The following is a 17,642-nucleotide window of genomic DNA, read 5'->3' as shown; positions in this document are numbered from 1 at the left end:
CTATGGAAGACGAGGACGAAAATAAAAAATTCATGTAAAAAAATTGTTAAGAAATAAAAAAAAAACCCTGTTCCCATCAAAATAGGGGTGGAAGGAGAGGTTCCAATAGCGGAGGCCTCATAAAAAAAAACGTTATGCATAAATTAAACAGCTAGTGTTAATATGAATGGTGTTCAACAGTACGAATGATGATAGTTTTGCTTGAAATGTACGATAAGATAACAGTAACCAAGTTCGCGGTTTTTTGAGATCACGCTGCCGACACGAACGAACGGAGGCTGGTTGAGTGGTCCATCGATCATTGACGTATGATGACAGTTCAAAAATCATTTCCACACTAGCTTATATCCGCGTCTTTGCTCGTGAAGTACTTACAGATATTTTATTATTAGCTTAAATATCTTTGGTAGATGTAAATGTCACATAAAAATACATAGTTGAAGAGTCCCATCGTTTTAAAGTTAAAATTAATCGTCCCAAGCCACGCCCCAAAGTCAATTTAAAGTAAGAAAAGGACCAATATTTAGCCACTTTCGCACATGCAGTAGTAGTGCACTTTTCTCACAACGTGCACTTTGTTGCACGACTACTGCTGCTTGTGCATGGCTAAATATTGGTACTTTTCTTACTTAGCATGGACTTCCGCAAGGTAACGCCTGATTCCATTAAAAAAATCAATTAAAAGGTTTCTAATTGGCTGTTGTTTTTGAAAGTATTCTTCTCAATTGGTCAATGTGAATTAAATATTTCAATTTACATTTTTGATTGTTTGCTTGTTGGTTTGTCCAATACCACGGTCTTTTGTTAAAAATAAATAATGGTGGACATTCTTCGATGCCATTGCCGATCTGTGGTCTTCAGTCTTAAAACCCAGTGCCTCAATCAGCTCTGTTTGTTCTGTTCTGTTCTGTTTTGTTCGTCTGTTTGTATATTTTCAAACAGATTGTAACCACAATTACAATTTTATCTGCAATTGAAATACAATAAAAAAAGTTACAATTAAAATCAAAATTGTAATTAAAATATAAAGCCGAAGACACTATTGATTTAAATTAAAAATACCATTAGCATCACATTTTTAATTTCCTGTCCTTTAGGATAGAAAATACAGGATTTTTGAGATGAAAGACCACTGTTTACTTTAATTGCGTTCATATTTTACCTAGTTTGGAGATAGCAGGGCGTTCAGAGAGAGTGTGCGTGAGAATTACACCAAATTATTCCCCCATCTCCTTTCTTCCATCAGACAAGACGTATGGATTCACGACATCCGTACACGGTTGAAATTAATTTCACCCGCACTGAGAGTTTTGCTAATGGTTTTATAGTGCAAACAGGCAAGAAGTGGAACAAATTACTGGCGTCATTACTTCCAGACAATTATAACTTAGGGGTCTTCAAAATAAGAGTGAATAGGTTTCTTCTAGGCAAACATGCAACATAAACCTCGTCATCGCTTAACATCAGGCGAGACACAGGTCAAATGCTTCGCCTACTACTACTACTCCGCTAGCTCAGTGACCCAAAGTGGGTCTTGGCCTCCGAAGCGAGAGACTTCCATTTTCCTCTATCTTGCGCCATCGTCTGCCATTGGTTGACATTCAATTCGCGCAAGTCTGCCTCAACGCGATCGATTCAGCGATATCTGGGTCTACCCCCTGGTCTTCGACCCCTCGGTTTTTCTAGGTACGCTACCTTCACGCTCCGATCCGATCCCATTCGCTCCAAGTGACCAAGCCAGCGGATTCGTTGAGCTTTATATTCGCCAATGATATTTGGCTGTGCTACTATAGTCTCAATTTCGTTATTCTTTCGGAGCCTCCAAGATCCGTCTTGATTTCTCGCTGGTCCCAAGATCTTCCGCATGATTTTGCGTTCCGTCACTAGCAGTTTTTGTTCTTCTTTTTCTACACAGGAAAATATAAAATTATGATTTGAGGTCCCTTTGGAGGTGGCTAACTTAGTTACATTATCACCAAAGTGGAAGGAAGTCAAGCTCTTAAGATGGTGGAGCGAAATCCATGAAACACCACAAGCCGCGTGCGCAGGTATATATATACCTGCACACGCGCCACCACTCAACCAGCCTCCGTTCGTTCGTGTCGGCAGCGTGATCTTAAAAAACCGCGAACTTGGTTACTATTATCTTATCAAACATTTCAAGCAAAACTATCATTGCGTGTGCAGGCTGCATACGCGCCACCGTGTATATATATATATATATATAAATATATATATATATATACTTATATAGTCGTCGAAAAACGCTGGTTGTAGGGAGCTTCCATTTATAACTATTGGAAATCTATGGCGAAGATTTATGTCCACTCGTGGACATCCTATTGCTGGAATGATGATCATGATATGAATACCGTTGTAGCATCTTCTTCAACTCTGTTGAACCTAACTTTCTTATATATATCTGTGTACCAAATGCCATTTATTTTAGTAAATTCATGAATGAAAAGAGTGAGAGAATAGAAAAGTGAAATAGAATAAGATGTTAATATAAATAAATAGAATTAAGTTAGTGCATAAGATATAAATGTTCAGTAAGGCTTTCCATATGATAATGGAATAAAGAAATAGTATGTATATATATATATATATACATACTATTTCTTTATATATATATACATATATATATATATATATATTAAAATAGAATAAATACAAAATATAGTTAAATTATATATTTGAATTTTATTAATTATTATTTTAATGTAAATAGTATATATATATATATATATATATATATATATATATATATATATATATATATATATATATATATATCATCTATAAATAGTAAAAAGAATTAAAAGCAGATCTTAATAATAGAATAAGTTAGAACAAAGACCAAAAGACCAACGAAACGGCTGTAGAAATAGAATAAGACATTATAGATTAAGTCAAATAATATAAATAAACAAAACGCTAAAAGAAAATATTAGCCAAAATTAAATGACTCTACCATTAAGTAGGTAGTGTTTTGTTGACGAAAATAAATACAACCTACTTTCAGGTTTTCGTGTCTACCTTGTCAGTGATCATCGGATTTACCAGAATGCTGTCCCCCTGGCAGAACATCCAGAATACTCAAGCATTTATTAGGCAGAAGGTAGGCAGCATTTTAGTGATTTTGTAAATCATTTAAAAAATAATCCATTGAATTAAGTGTTTGTGTAAATAAAGGAATATTACTTTGTGCCAACATAAAGAGACATCAACAATAATCATATAATCTTATTAATCCAGATTGTTTGGTAAAAGATAATCCTTCGAGAAACTTCTTTGATTATTCCTCGTTTATATAGGATTAATATCGTAATCATATAACACTTTGTGTCATTATTATTATCATTATTATAATGGGAAATTTTTTTAACAAGTCTATATTATCTAAGGAAAACTTATATATATTATGACAACAATTTCTTTCTATTGATTAAAAAAATATTTACCAAATACTGTAAAGATTTGTAGATTTCAGAAAATTCTCTGTTTACAATTGAAGAACGCGGTCTCTTACTTCGGGACTCTTTGGAAAGATCACAGCCCATGAAAAAGAGATCACGAAATTTCTCCATGAGTACAAATCCGGATTGAAGAGATAAGTAGACGATCAAATTAACATAGCAGTGGATGGTCACATAGAGGGATCGTTCATATCGTATGGTCGCTGGGACCTCAAAGTTCTACAACAGAGACCACGGAATTGCAAGCATTGGACGGATAGGTAGCCAGATAACGTTTAGATCATATGAAGACGATCTTTGAGAGTGGCCAAGACTTTGCAATGGGCGTCAACAGGCTGAAAAGAATAAGAAGGTTTTTTAATAAGGTTTTAGTTTATGTAAATTTTAAATTTATAGCATAATAATTCTAGAACATTACAAGGAATATGATTGTAAACACGTACACAGTAGTGTACAATACCCGGCGATAAATATAGCACATCGATCTTTGGAAAGAGACAATTGGCTAATTATCTCTGTCGCTCGAATGGCAAAACGTCACATAGATAGTGTGGGACAGAAATAATGCTCTACGAAACCGAAATTAGCCGATTGTCGCTTTCTAAAGGCCGATGTGCAATATTTATCGCCGGGTACAGTACATAATGTTAAATGGTATATTTGTTCACATTTTTACTATCCACATATAACCCATAACAAACTCAGACAGTTCTTTATATGACAATCTGTACATATATAACAAACCCGCTATTATTCCTAGAGCTATCTGTGCTAGCTTATTTTTTTAATATATGCAATATTTTTCTTTATATATCGAGATCAAAAGGAAAGGTGAATTGGTTTATAAAATGTAAATTCTTTATTTATTATTTCAAATCAATTTCATCCACTTCAATGTAATCCTTTTCCGATAAAAAGCACTTCTGCCTTAATTTTTCCAGTCTTCGGAAACAATCGGAATGGTCGTTTTCAGAGAGACTTCAGGACCTTCTTCAATCGTGTCAAAACGGCATCCTTACATTCACTTTGTGAATTTGGTGAATATCCAGAAATCACACGGAGCCAAATTAGGCGAATACGGTGGTTGCAAAACAATAACAGTCGAGTTTTTGGCACAAAACTCGTGAAAAATCAATGCAGTACATTGACCAATCAAGACTTGACGCGTTTAAAACACAAAACCAGAGTTCCCCAAACTTTTTTGTGTCGTAGACCCCTTGCCATGTTTTTCCGTGTTGGGTAGACCCCCTACTTACCTGATATTGCTTTCCTGTAAATTTTTAATTTCTCCTGCACTCTCAAATAAAATAACACTGACTCACTATAAATTGTGTGATATACTGTTTATATTTTTAAAAATATTTTCTTAGCACTTTCCTTTTCAAGATTCAGGAAACGAATAAGCGTATTTGTCCCACATTCGTATTTATAGAGTGACGAATTGAACAAGTCAGTGCAAGGTAGCGAAGATCTGAGACTGCGACTCTCAGGTTTTTACAAGTTCAAAATGTATTGCGACCACAAAGCGAATACCAACATCCTACAACTTACACAATTTTATAAACGTATATAATAATTTTTTTACTTCATAGGTACTTTTATAAATAATGTAAATGTATTAATATTATAAGATAGTATGATGTAAATAAATAGGTACTATCAGTGTATGTATTGAGATCCACTATCGTCGACCCCCATTTTCATTTCATGGACTCCCAAATTTTTTATCGCTGACGTAGACCCCTTGCAGATTGTCATAGACCCCTAGGGGTCGATATAGACCACTTTGGGAATCACTGGTTTAGACGAAGCCAAATGTTAATCCAGCTTTTGACAAACAGTCGCTTGGCAACTGTTATAGACAGTTCTACCAACCTATAAAAAAATTACATGCATTTCTAATGCCCGAGAGTTTTAAATGAAAATTTCACCACAATTTTTTATCACAGTACATTGACTATGCATGGAAACTAAACCCTAAGTCACTTCTATATATTTCTTCAGTATATATAGATAGTAGATAATAATGATTTGCTTTCGTATCTTGAGTTAAATAAACGATGCTGTTGTCTTAACTAAGATTGTTTATCTAAACACGTGTCTATATTGACAAGTGCAGATGACAGATAAAAGATACAAATTTATACTTATATATATTACGTTACAATAAACCGTTTCATGAGGAAAACACGCCTACATCTGATGGTGTCGACACTAACGCCATCTACTAAAAGCAGAGGGTAAGATACAGTGCTCTATATGGATGTGTTTACATGAGATCTGAATACTTGCGCTAACAATATTTCTAAAGGAAGTGCACGAGAGCATGTATCCTTCTAAGTTAGTGTTTCACTACCTGAGTGGGATCCTTACTCATCTCGAAATAGAGAAATACCATGAACCTAACTCAAACACAAGTTGATAAACAAAGACGTTCACCATCCACGAGGCTCAGGGGCTAAAGAGCAAGCCGATATTTGTCTGTCGAACAACAGACACCCTCTCACTGCAGGTTAACTTGGTTCTTCTACGGATATCTTTATTTCTGATGTCCTGTCCATTGCTCTCTGGGTGACCTTGAGCCTTTTTAACAGGCTCGTCGTAACCCCGGACCTGTATGTCATCACCTTAAAAATGAATTAATCTCTATGAAAATAAAGGTGATGAGTATCTAATGATACATGGAACTTGAAGCCCTTATAAAAATGGGTTCTTTGTAATAGAAATTTCGAGAATTAAACTATCTCATCTACCAAAGTTATAATAATAATAATCGCGCTCTAGTACCACGCGGTTCCGTCCATTTTATAACTCTTTGTGTTTGCCTTTTATCAGCGAACCATGCGAAGTGACCTGCCCAGCTGCACTTTCTTTGGTGGGAATAGATAAGTGCATCTGTTATACAAGTTTTTTGTGTATGGCTGTGTTCCTTATTCTGTCTTTTAATTTATCTAAGTAGCATCTCTCCATTCTTTTCTGAGTGGTCTGTATTTTGTTCATCTTCAGATCAAACGTTCAAGTTTGGCATGCGTAGTTGAAGCAAGGTAAAATCTCAGAGTCCATCACTATCTTCTTAGTAAACAATGGGAGATGTGATTTGAATATGCCGTTATGAGCACAGTATTTTTTTCAGATGATGACGACTCTTCGGTAAACTTCTGTATTTTTTTCTTTGCTGAAGGAAATCTGATTGTCTAGGTCAGAGTTCCCCAAACTTTTTTGTGTCGTAGACCCCTTGCCATGTTTTTCCGTGTTGAGTAGACCCCCTACTTACCTGATATTGATTTACTGTAAATTTCTAACTGTAGTGAAGTTTAGTGTTAAAAACTTAAAGTGAAAACACATGTTAATTTATACATTTATTAATTGAATTTAAATTAAAACTACTCAAAATAAAATTTTATATTTGTTATGTAAAATATACGTAACATTAAATAAACATAACATAAATTATAAATAAAGTAACATAAGCAATAAATCAATATTTTTAGTGAGAAGGATGAACCTGATACTTTAATAATAAATTATCAACATTTGGCGTCAATTTTGTAAGGGTTAATCTTAAATCTCCTCGGCTAATGATGTCCAGTCTGTTTCTCTTTTTCTTCATAGGTACTTTTATAAATAATGTAAATGTTTTGATATTATAAGATAGTATGATGTAAGTAAATAGGTACTATCAGTGTATGTGTTGAGATCCACTGTCGTGGACCCCCATTTTCATTTCATGGACCCCAAATTTTTTTTCGCTGACGTAGACCCCTTGCAGGTTGTCATAGACCCCTAGGGGTCGATATAGACAACTTTGGGAATCACTGGTCTAGGTAGATATTTTTTATGTAAGTCATTTATCATTATGGGTGTTTTACAATGGTTAGTCATGACTTTCGTTTTCTCTATGTTCATTTCTAATCCAACCCTAGCGCTGACATGCTGGAGATCCACCATATTGTTTAGCTGCTATGAATATTCCGAGAATAGGATTTCATCGGCAAAATAAAGATATTAATGACTATTAATCTTTAAAAAGTGAGATAATAAATAAAAAACATGGTAGATTTTTTGTTAATACATCCAGACGTCGTGAAGATTTCTGTGATTTTAACTGCGCTGCAAATCTGTCAGCGTATTCGAGTGAAATGAACAGATTAGATTAATAAAATCATTGGTTACGGCATTTCCACATTAGATAAAATCATATTGACGCAATGTCACTTAGAGAAGGTCATCTGAAAATGAAATGTATTATTAAAACTATATATATTTTATTCTATTTGCTACTTATTGCTATATATATGTATACATTACCAAAAGCTAGAAGGGTCGTGGTCACTCAATGAGCTATACTCGGAGCTTCGCTGCGGGGTCGAATCAGGAATAAGATCTGCAAAAGATCACTGATGTAGCTCGAAGAATTGTTCGTCTGAAGTGGCAGTGGGCGGGGCCATTGGGGCCGAAAGGGTCTCTAGTGGCGAACACGAACCGGTGGATCTAATCAGCGCAATGGCTGTCGCCGCAGCGATCTTTGGGTGAGTTCCATGAATTGCAGTGAGCGTCCATCAATTTACATGTTGATAGTGATCCAATACAGTAGAAAAGAACATTTTACAATATATTAAATGCAACTAATTTAGATTTTCTACAATCTAAGTATTATTAAGTAGAATATACACGACCTCTGTGACGTATGTCAATGAACCAAAAAACTAATCAACCCGGTCGTACAACGTGTTGAGCACACGTCGTGCTGTAGAAAATCGATGACTGTAATTTTAAATACTGGACATTATTATGGCTCGTTAAAAAAAGTTATTTATGATTTAATAAAAATAATCATAATAATTAGTCGACTTCAATTTATTTTAAATTAAAGTGAACTAATTTAGTATATATATTAAGAGACTTGATAAACTCTGTAACATGCAAAAAAGTGTGAATAAAAAATTCTTCGGAAATGCACATAATTGTATAAACAAAAGGCACGGACGATGTCTGTGGAAAAATATCCTAATATAAACACATATAAAATAGATAAACCCTGTTAAAGAGCCTGCTATTCTGTATATATATATTCATATATATATTTATCTTAAGAATCTTATTTAGCAAAAGTGGATAAAAGTGCTTCAATACTACCTATATGAATAATAGATACCACGCAAATATATTGTTAATAATATAACAGACAGTAGTGATATAGAAACAGATAAAAAATTTAAAAAATGAATAGATTAAATAATATATATTAATTGAAAAACAAATTAATTATCGTTTAATTTTTATAATAATTAAATTAAGGTATTAATTTAAATAAAAATAATAATTGCAAAACTAAATTTTAGTGGCACGAACAATATAAATACGAATATAGCACATTCTAAAATAAAAGTTTAGGTGAAAAAATTATTTACTCTATATATGATGTTGGCCATTTTGCGGCGAAGGAATATGAGTAAGAAAGGAACTAATGGTGCAAAACACCGAGTCTAATCACCGGCACTAATCGGTGTAACATTACTCCTGAGGATGCCCCGTGGAAGGGTGAAACACGTGTTAAGTTATTTAACGGCGGTAGTTGTGTAATTCGCATTGTTTGCCGCATGCGCATTTATCAGCGGGCTGGCGGGAGGTGCACTTTATTGTACGACTACTGCTACATAGCGGAAGTAGCTATATATTAGTCCTTTTCTTACTTAGGATGGACTTTAACAAAGTAACGCCTGAATCCATTAAAGGAATTTGAGTGACTAAAAAAGTTCCAATTCGTAAGATATAGCAAAATGTAACCTGTATAAACACCGTAGATAAGGCTGCTATAGGCAGTAGGAAGGTATGACTGCGAAGAAGGCCTTAATGACCCAAAAAGGTAGTAAGTTTTATACTTAATAACTTACATCCATGGCTCCCTGATCTCTTGTGTAAATCAAATAGAAGAGAGACAACTCATGTAACCCAAACCAATTTAAGTCAATTTTTCACTTCCTCGGAGATACCTTCGTCTTATCTCTTTAATATTGTGTAACATAATATTATCATGTATCTTAATAATGAAGTCAAGTTTATTAGGTTAATATTAAAATGTTCCTATTGCTGACACATCAGTTTTTCATACAAAGGTCACAGTAATCCACGACCCTTGTTTAAATCCATCAAGGTTGTCTTCTAGAGTTTTCCATCCTATGGTTTGGTCAGAACTGCTCCAGAACCATTGTTATATCTCGACGTGACTGAATTGGAACATCAGGTGCTTGTTGAAAAGATGTAGTTTAAGGTGTTGCTTGTCTGAAGGTCCAGCTGGCGGGGCGGGTGGATCGTGCAATTGACGGCTGTTACGGCCGGAAGGTTCTAGACTGGCGACCACGTACCGGTAGACGCATGGGTGGTACTGAAGACATAGAAGGTTCCTGGTAGTCACTGGATGCAGGCAGCACAGGATCAGTCATGGTGATGATCTTTGGTGAAGGCCTATGCCCTGAAGAGAACGTCTATCAGTTGAAAAGATGAACAAAAAGGAAATCGGATAAATTGATCTCCAATTCCAATGGTCGTTACATAGACATGTTGTTTCGACTTGGAGAATACCGTAGCTAAATTGTGTAGCAATTTTAAGTAATAGCTTGGTAATTAATTGCTTTGACTGTATTAAAAATTATGTAAAAGTTACTACAAATAGTATAATATATGTTATACTATGTAATATATATGTGTAGTAAGTATATACGAGTTCAATCGTCGAGACCCAAGCACGACGAGTCCACATATGTGTGTGTGTGTGTGTGTGTGTGTGTATGTGTGCGCGTTCGTGTACGTGCGTGTGTCTGTGTGTGCGTGCGTGTGTGCGTGCGTGCGCGCGTGTGTGTGTGTGTGTGTGTGTGTTTATATATCTCCCCTAAAGAGCGCCACGCTGACCGGCGCTGCCCGCATACAGTGACTTGTCGTGGGCATCTATTCGCTGACATAAACATGGTGAAGATTAATCATTATTAGGTAGACATATTTTCTAAATAGTATCTTATATATATGAAGTCCCGCTGTCTTTCTTTCGCTTGTTCTTCTGTCAACTGGCGCATTTATACGAACATGCTGTATACAGACTTTTATGTCAATGAAACGTGGAATCCATCTTATATTATAAACATATCGAAAGCAAGAAAAGGACCTATATTTAGCCACTTCCGCACATGCAGTAGTAGTCGTGCAATGAAATGCACCGCCCGCCAGCCCGCTGATAAATGCGTATGCGGCAAACAATGCGAATCACACAACTGCCACCACCAAATTACTCAACACGTGTTTCACCCCTCCACGGGGCATCTTCAGGAGTTATGTTACATCGATTAGTGCCAGTCTTAGACTCTTAGAGTCTTACTTAGGATGGACTTCCGCGAAGTAACGCCTGATTCCATTAAACATATCGAAAGCATCAAAATTATCTCGATCGACCTTTCTTAAAGTAAACATTTCTGTAGCAACGTCACTTTTTAATATACACAAGGCTTAAAACACAAAATAATTTTTATTACCTCGTCAAAGATGATTTAATATATACATCCACATGTGATTTTCTATCTTAAAAACATATATAAGCTGTCTATGCAGCATTTTTACCTTATCAAATTACTCACATCCGATTTAGTCATTTTGAACGCAGTAATAACATTGTTATTACTGCAGAAGGAGAAATGTAAACATTCTGCAATCAAACAGATAAACTTGAAGCTAAAATTGTTTGTACAAAAGGACAAACAATCACCGTCACGGTATGAGATCAACAGAGATGGAATTTGTGATGATGTATCACTTATACATTGTGCTTATATAACAACGAATTACATGGAACTACGCTTGTAATTTACTATCGTATCGTTTTAATTAAATCGCAGCTTTCTGCGGTGGTTAGCAAAATATTAAATTATTAAAAATTCCTTCGTATTCTGAACTACCGAATACATTGCCCCCGGGATTCCTTTAAAATGTTTTTAAACAAATACCAAATGTTATCATTGAAGGATCGACGTTCTCTAATGGACGCCACTACACTTAAAAATATTTGTGGTGGCAATGTTAACTGTTCGAAACTGTTGTCCGAGGTAAAGTTTTCGAATTCCTGCAGCAAGAACGCATTCTAGATCTCTCTTTTTTATCAACGGCTAGGACAAATATCGGTAAACGTGCATCCTTATACAGAATGTGTGACCTCCACAATTCATATTTTAGTGATATTGATATATTCTCTTTCTCTCTCGTATCTTTTAAAAAACAATTTCGTTCGAAATTATTGAGTACTTACAATGCAATTTAAACCATAATATAAATACGAGTATATAAACAAATCTAATACATAAAATTCTCGTGTCACGGTGTTCGAACTTGAACTCCTCCGAAACGGCTTGACCGATTTTTACCAAATTTCATATGCGTATTCAGTAGGTCTGAGAATCGGCTACTATCTATTTTCCATACCCCTTAGTGATAAAGGTGGTCCACCCCTAAATATTTTTTTTTAATTTCTTGACGAAATTTTTTGTTTTAATTTTTTTATGATACAGCATACCAAAACACATACAACCCTAAATTTTCACCCCTCTATGATCATCCCTTATTTTTTATTTGTAAATTAAAAACATTATTTCTTTGCAAAACAACGTTTGCGGGATCAGCTAGTATAATATAAATATATAAACCATAATCTTTGATCCCTGTTTAGTATTGTTTTTATTTGTTTTTTCATTGTTTGACTATTAATCATTATATGTTCTCAGTGAGATTGTTATAAGGTAACAATTGTAACTAATTTTATATTTCTAAGCTTCTGGGTTTGTACTTTCTTACTGCCTTTTGTTACTGTCTATCTCCAATAAAGTAAATAAGTACTATATCAAGATAATACAAGATTCATAGTAATTTTACTAAATCCTTAATTATTTACTTGAATTATTACTCGCTTATTTTAATAATTATCATAGCTTTCTCTCTTACATTATTATATCATGGGGTAGTGTCGCCAATATAAATTCTATATTTATTTTTCAGAAGAGTTGTCAGCTTAAAATTTTTGGATTATTTCATAAATAAAATAAAATTAATAAAGTCTAGTTAATACTCGTATATATAATGCCCAGTTCGCAAATTATTTAGTTTTTATAATAACTGACGTCGTGATATAATACAGTGCTTTTCAAAAAAAAAAAACTGTGATACCATAGGTATAAATGGAGATGTCTGAAAGATATATAAAGAATAATTGAATTCGCGAAGCAAGATCGATGAAGAACAGAATAAGAAATTGTAATTGTGTCCACGAATTCTTTAAGATTTGCTCAGAGACCTATTTTGAGTCGGCCTTTTCACCCAAACTCTCTCCTTGTGAGTACTTCTCGTTACTCCCTCCGTACCTCAGCAAAAGCCAAGAGACGTCCCAAAGAACATCGAACCACGCACCCACCACACATGCTGCAGACACTCACAACAACACAAACACAACAAAAAAACAAGCGTTAACCACACAACACTAGCAACAACTTAATAAGGAACTAATACTACTCACCACACCACAACATCAGGCCCTACTCAGGCGGACCCTACTCAGGCGGAACGGCGAACTGAAGTTGGATCCGGATCCAACCATGGCTAGCCTGTGGTCTACGCTGTCATCCCAAGCCGCATACACAACATCAACACTACACAGCTCTACTCTGGTAGAGCGGTTTACTACGTGCGAATGCCATCGTACAATGGAATGCGTCTGTCCAGCTTCTGTTTTATTTTTAAGTTCACGGACCCTTCCGCTCCGTGAACTCTATTCCGATGAAGCTGCAAAAGCCTTCGGGCTAACAGCATCAAGTTCAATCGAAACCAAGCGACCTGTAAACCATATCCATAGTTCACATGTAGAGAACCTTTGAAAAATTACCATATATAAAGATAGAAGCGTATAAACGCATCCTTATGTATCAATGACTTTGAAACGTTCATGAAGAGCAGGCGTGAGACACATGAGGCGTGGGCGTGAGCGCTTCCGTTGCTGTCATTGGTGATTTCGCGTTGCGTATGCGGGATCAACTTTATCACAGATATTGTCAAGTGTCTCTTAGGATTATTATTGTCTTTTTTATTTAATAAAAATAGTAAACGTATATATCATTGTAAAACTATATGGAATTAGAAACAACGGCAGAAATTCATTCATGGATAGAAGCCCACGGCATGGCGTAGACGTGACCCCTAAAAAAGGGCCACGGTGATCAGTCGTGTGCTGTCAGCATTTAGTGATTTACCCTTGATGATCTTACGGAATCATCACGATAATTCGATTTTATAATTTACTAGCAGATCCCGCAAACGTTGTTTTGCAAAAAAAATGATATTTTAATTTACAAATAAAAAATAAGGGTTGATCGGAGAGGGGTGAAAATTTATGGTTGTATGTATTCTTGTATGCTGTATCATAAAAAAATAAAAAAAAAAAGATTTTGTTAAAAAAATTAAAAAAAAATTTTTTAAGTGTTAACAACCTTTATGAAGTATAAAGTGTTAACACTTAGGGGTATAGAAAATAGATAGTAGCCGATTCTCAGACCTACTGAATACGCATATTAAATTTGGTAAAAATCAGTCAAGCCGTTTCAGAGGAGTTCAAGTTCGAACACCGTGACACGAGAATTTTATATATTAGATTATATTTATATAAATAGTTTATTACATATTTAAATGCATGACTTTCATTTATGCTTTTAAATCGAATATATAATATTCTCGTGTCACGGTGTGGTTGAACTCCTCCGAAACGGCTCGACCGATTTTCGTGAATCTTAGAATATCGGCCAGGGCGGAGAATCGGACAATATCTATTTTTCTTCCCCCTATATTAAGTTTTTACCCCTTTCCGATCAACCCTTATTTTTTATTTGTTAATTTAAAAAAAAGGAACAACATTTGCGGATCTGTAATATGTATATATGCAGTCATAGTCATAAGTATATTTATGTTTTTTTCAACTTCGCTTACTTACTTTTACTTTCTCATTATTTTTCATCTCTTTCTCTTTTATGTTATTTAGTTATTTCATCTACCTTCATCAATTTACCTCGGCACCGCCTAAACGTTTAACTGGTAGAGAATGCCTTCAGCTTTAAACTCGCCGTTGTACATTGTATGAGAAGTCTTTAAATAAATAAATAAAGAACAACTTTACAAACAATTTGTAAACATATCTACGGACAGGAGGAACGAGGAGGGGCCTAACTAGATACAGACCACTTAAAATAGCAAGTGACCACTTCATTGTATAGGCTATAGGTTAATGAACGCACACATGTTTCGATACGAGCGCCAGACATCTTTACCTTTTTTCTTTTGTCATTTAAAAATGCCGTTTTCTGTTTGGCATTTACAGGCTCTGTACTAAACTTAGGGTCCGTCCGGAAACATAAAATCGAGCGAGACTGAGGCCTCTTTTGTTAAATTCATTGATCATCAGGAATTAGGATCCAAAAGTCAAAGGTCTCTTAGAAGCAAAGAATAAAAAATAGTGTATAAGTTTTAATAATTAATTGATTTATTAATAAAATAATGATATATTTTAAATATACACCAATACCTCTCTTTGAGTAGTTTCGTTTTGCGTTTTTTTTTCGAAGTTGCAACGCTGCTTGATTAGTACGAATTTTCACTGTGCGTCGGTAGATTTTCGAGGTTGCGTTGTTTTAGGTTTGAGTTTTTAATTTTTTTTTGGAATTTTCTTTTTTTTTCTAATAGATGGCAACACTTTTGTTTTGAATTGCGCCATGCCATCAAAACTCGGGGATTCCCTTTCTAACTAAAAACATCGCAATTTGAATACAGTTATATTTTCACCTTGTTTTGCTAATTTTGGAGTTCAGTTTCAATAACGTAGTGTGTTGTGCTTGTTTTAAAGAGAATAACAAATTTATATAAATTTTTACGTGTTGTTTCTGGTTACAAAAAAGGTAAATATTTTTGCAATTTATTTATTTGCGGAGTTATATTATTTTTGTTTTTTAATGTTTACTTTGTTCAATTTTCTTTTTAAAAAGTAGTATTTTCGTAACCCTGAAACCTATCTTCGATCTTTACATGGTTTGCTATAGAAAATCTTAATTCACTTTGCGGCGTTTCAATTTGCGTCGTGTTTTTTGGATCGTAACCACGACGCAAAGTGAGGTGTTGGTGTAAACATAACAGAAACATCACAATCATTGTGTGAACCGATAGATGTCTCTGCAAGAGAAACGCCTCCCACAAAGATCGCCGTGATCAGCGGTCTAGAGCAGGGCTTCTTAAACTTTTGTCTTTCACGACCTCATTTATGATTGCCGAGTTTCTTGACGACCCCATACAGATATAAAAGAAAAATAAATTAATATTTTATAATGATTTATTAGGTAACAATATATATATACTAATGAAAATATGCAAATCATGCAAAAACCTAAAATTAAAATTATGCACAAAAAATTATAAAATTGTATTTATATTAGTTTGAAACCTTCAACAAATGCGCGTGTCTAGACGCTGCAAGTCCACTGTATTCCGCCAACTCTAGTGATGTTATAAAATGGTATATATAAATATTTCACATTAAAATCTCTCGACCCCAGAATTTTGCTATGCAACCCCATTTGGGGTCGCGACCCATAGCTTAAGAAGCCCTGGTCTAGAGCTATCGACATTCAGCGACTTACAAACCTTGATAATGATTTATTTTATTACCTTCGTGTTTGAGGGCCTCTCGTTACTAATTTATAATCTATTAACATCTTCTATCTTTAATTCTTCATAATTTCTTTCATTTCTTCCTCTTCCGGCATATTCTCATAATTCGTTTATTCTTTATTTTTCATCCTTCGGCACACTTACCGCAATTTTACAAGGTAACCCTGACTATATCGTCGATCAACATAGCGAGGAAGTAGTATTGTATTAAAAAAGTCAAACCCAAAAAAAGAAAACTGTGATATAAAAAATAGGATAAGTAATAAAATAAAGAATAAAAGAAATGCACCTAGCCACCTAAAAGTAATAAGATAATAGAAGGAAAGCGATGAAAGCAAGAAGGAATGAAAGAACCAAATGAAAGATATTGTGAAGGAAAAAAGGTAAGAACAAAAGAAATTGAGAAGAATGAAAGTGAGTGAAGAATAAAGATAAAAATTTGAAAAACTTATTTGTAAAAAAGACCCTGATCCCAACAAATTAGGGGTACGAGAGGACTCCAATAGCGGAGGCCATAAAAAAACATAGCGGGGAACTAATTACGCCGCGTCCACCGGTCGTGGACGCTATTTGAATCCTGCTATATGCTATATGCCTGCTATGAGCTATATACTTTCGTTAGTCACCTTGGTTCGTCTTCATACGTTATTTCTTATTCGATCTGATATTAAATAAACGAATAATTAAAGTTAAAAATTAAAGTAAATTTAAGACGCACCAGACTAAAGTTTTTTAGCGCTCATCTCAAAACAAATTAGTTTACATTAGTGATTGTGATGTTTAAAAGTGAAAAACAAATAATCAAACAAGATTGTACGCTACCACGCACGTATTTATGTCGTGTTGTGTCAGGCTGACGGATCTTTGTTACTGTATATAGTATTACACATATATATATACATATGTGTGTATATATATATATATTTATATATATACGGGAGTGAATCACGCAGGCGAATAATAGATGTTTTTGGACTTTTTAAACACTTTAATTTTTCACTTCTTACATAGTTCATACCAACCGGCCCATCGTCATCTTCCCCGAGAATGCCATAATTCATTCCTACTCTTCATTCATTCATCAATCAATCGCTCACTTCCTTCACTCTTACGTTCCGTTCTTACATGTATATATTATTATTATTTTATATATATATTATCTGTGAACTTTGAAAATTGCCTTGTTATGTTTGTGTTCTGTTATTATTATTCAATCTGTTATTTTATGCTATAACTTTTTAGAAATTGTACACATATGTAAAATTGATTGTGTATCTGTTTGTATTGGAGAAATTTAAAAAAATATACATACAATCGACGTGATTTTTTTTTAATTATAAAGTATATCCCAAAGGTTTTAGAAAAATTTTAACTAAATATTATTAATATTTAATAATTTTTTTTACTTTTTTTGTTTGAGGTATCAAA

The sequence above is a fragment of the Battus philenor genome, unplaced genomic scaffold, assembly GCF_028537555.1.
Source record: "Battus philenor isolate CCGP_79_NKW_IND1 unplaced genomic scaffold, ilBatPhil1.0.hap1 SCAF_13, whole genome shotgun sequence".
Lineage (NCBI taxonomy): Eukaryota > Metazoa > Arthropoda > Insecta > Lepidoptera > Papilionidae > Battus > Battus philenor.
Note: the sequence above shows the minus strand (reverse complement) of the source record.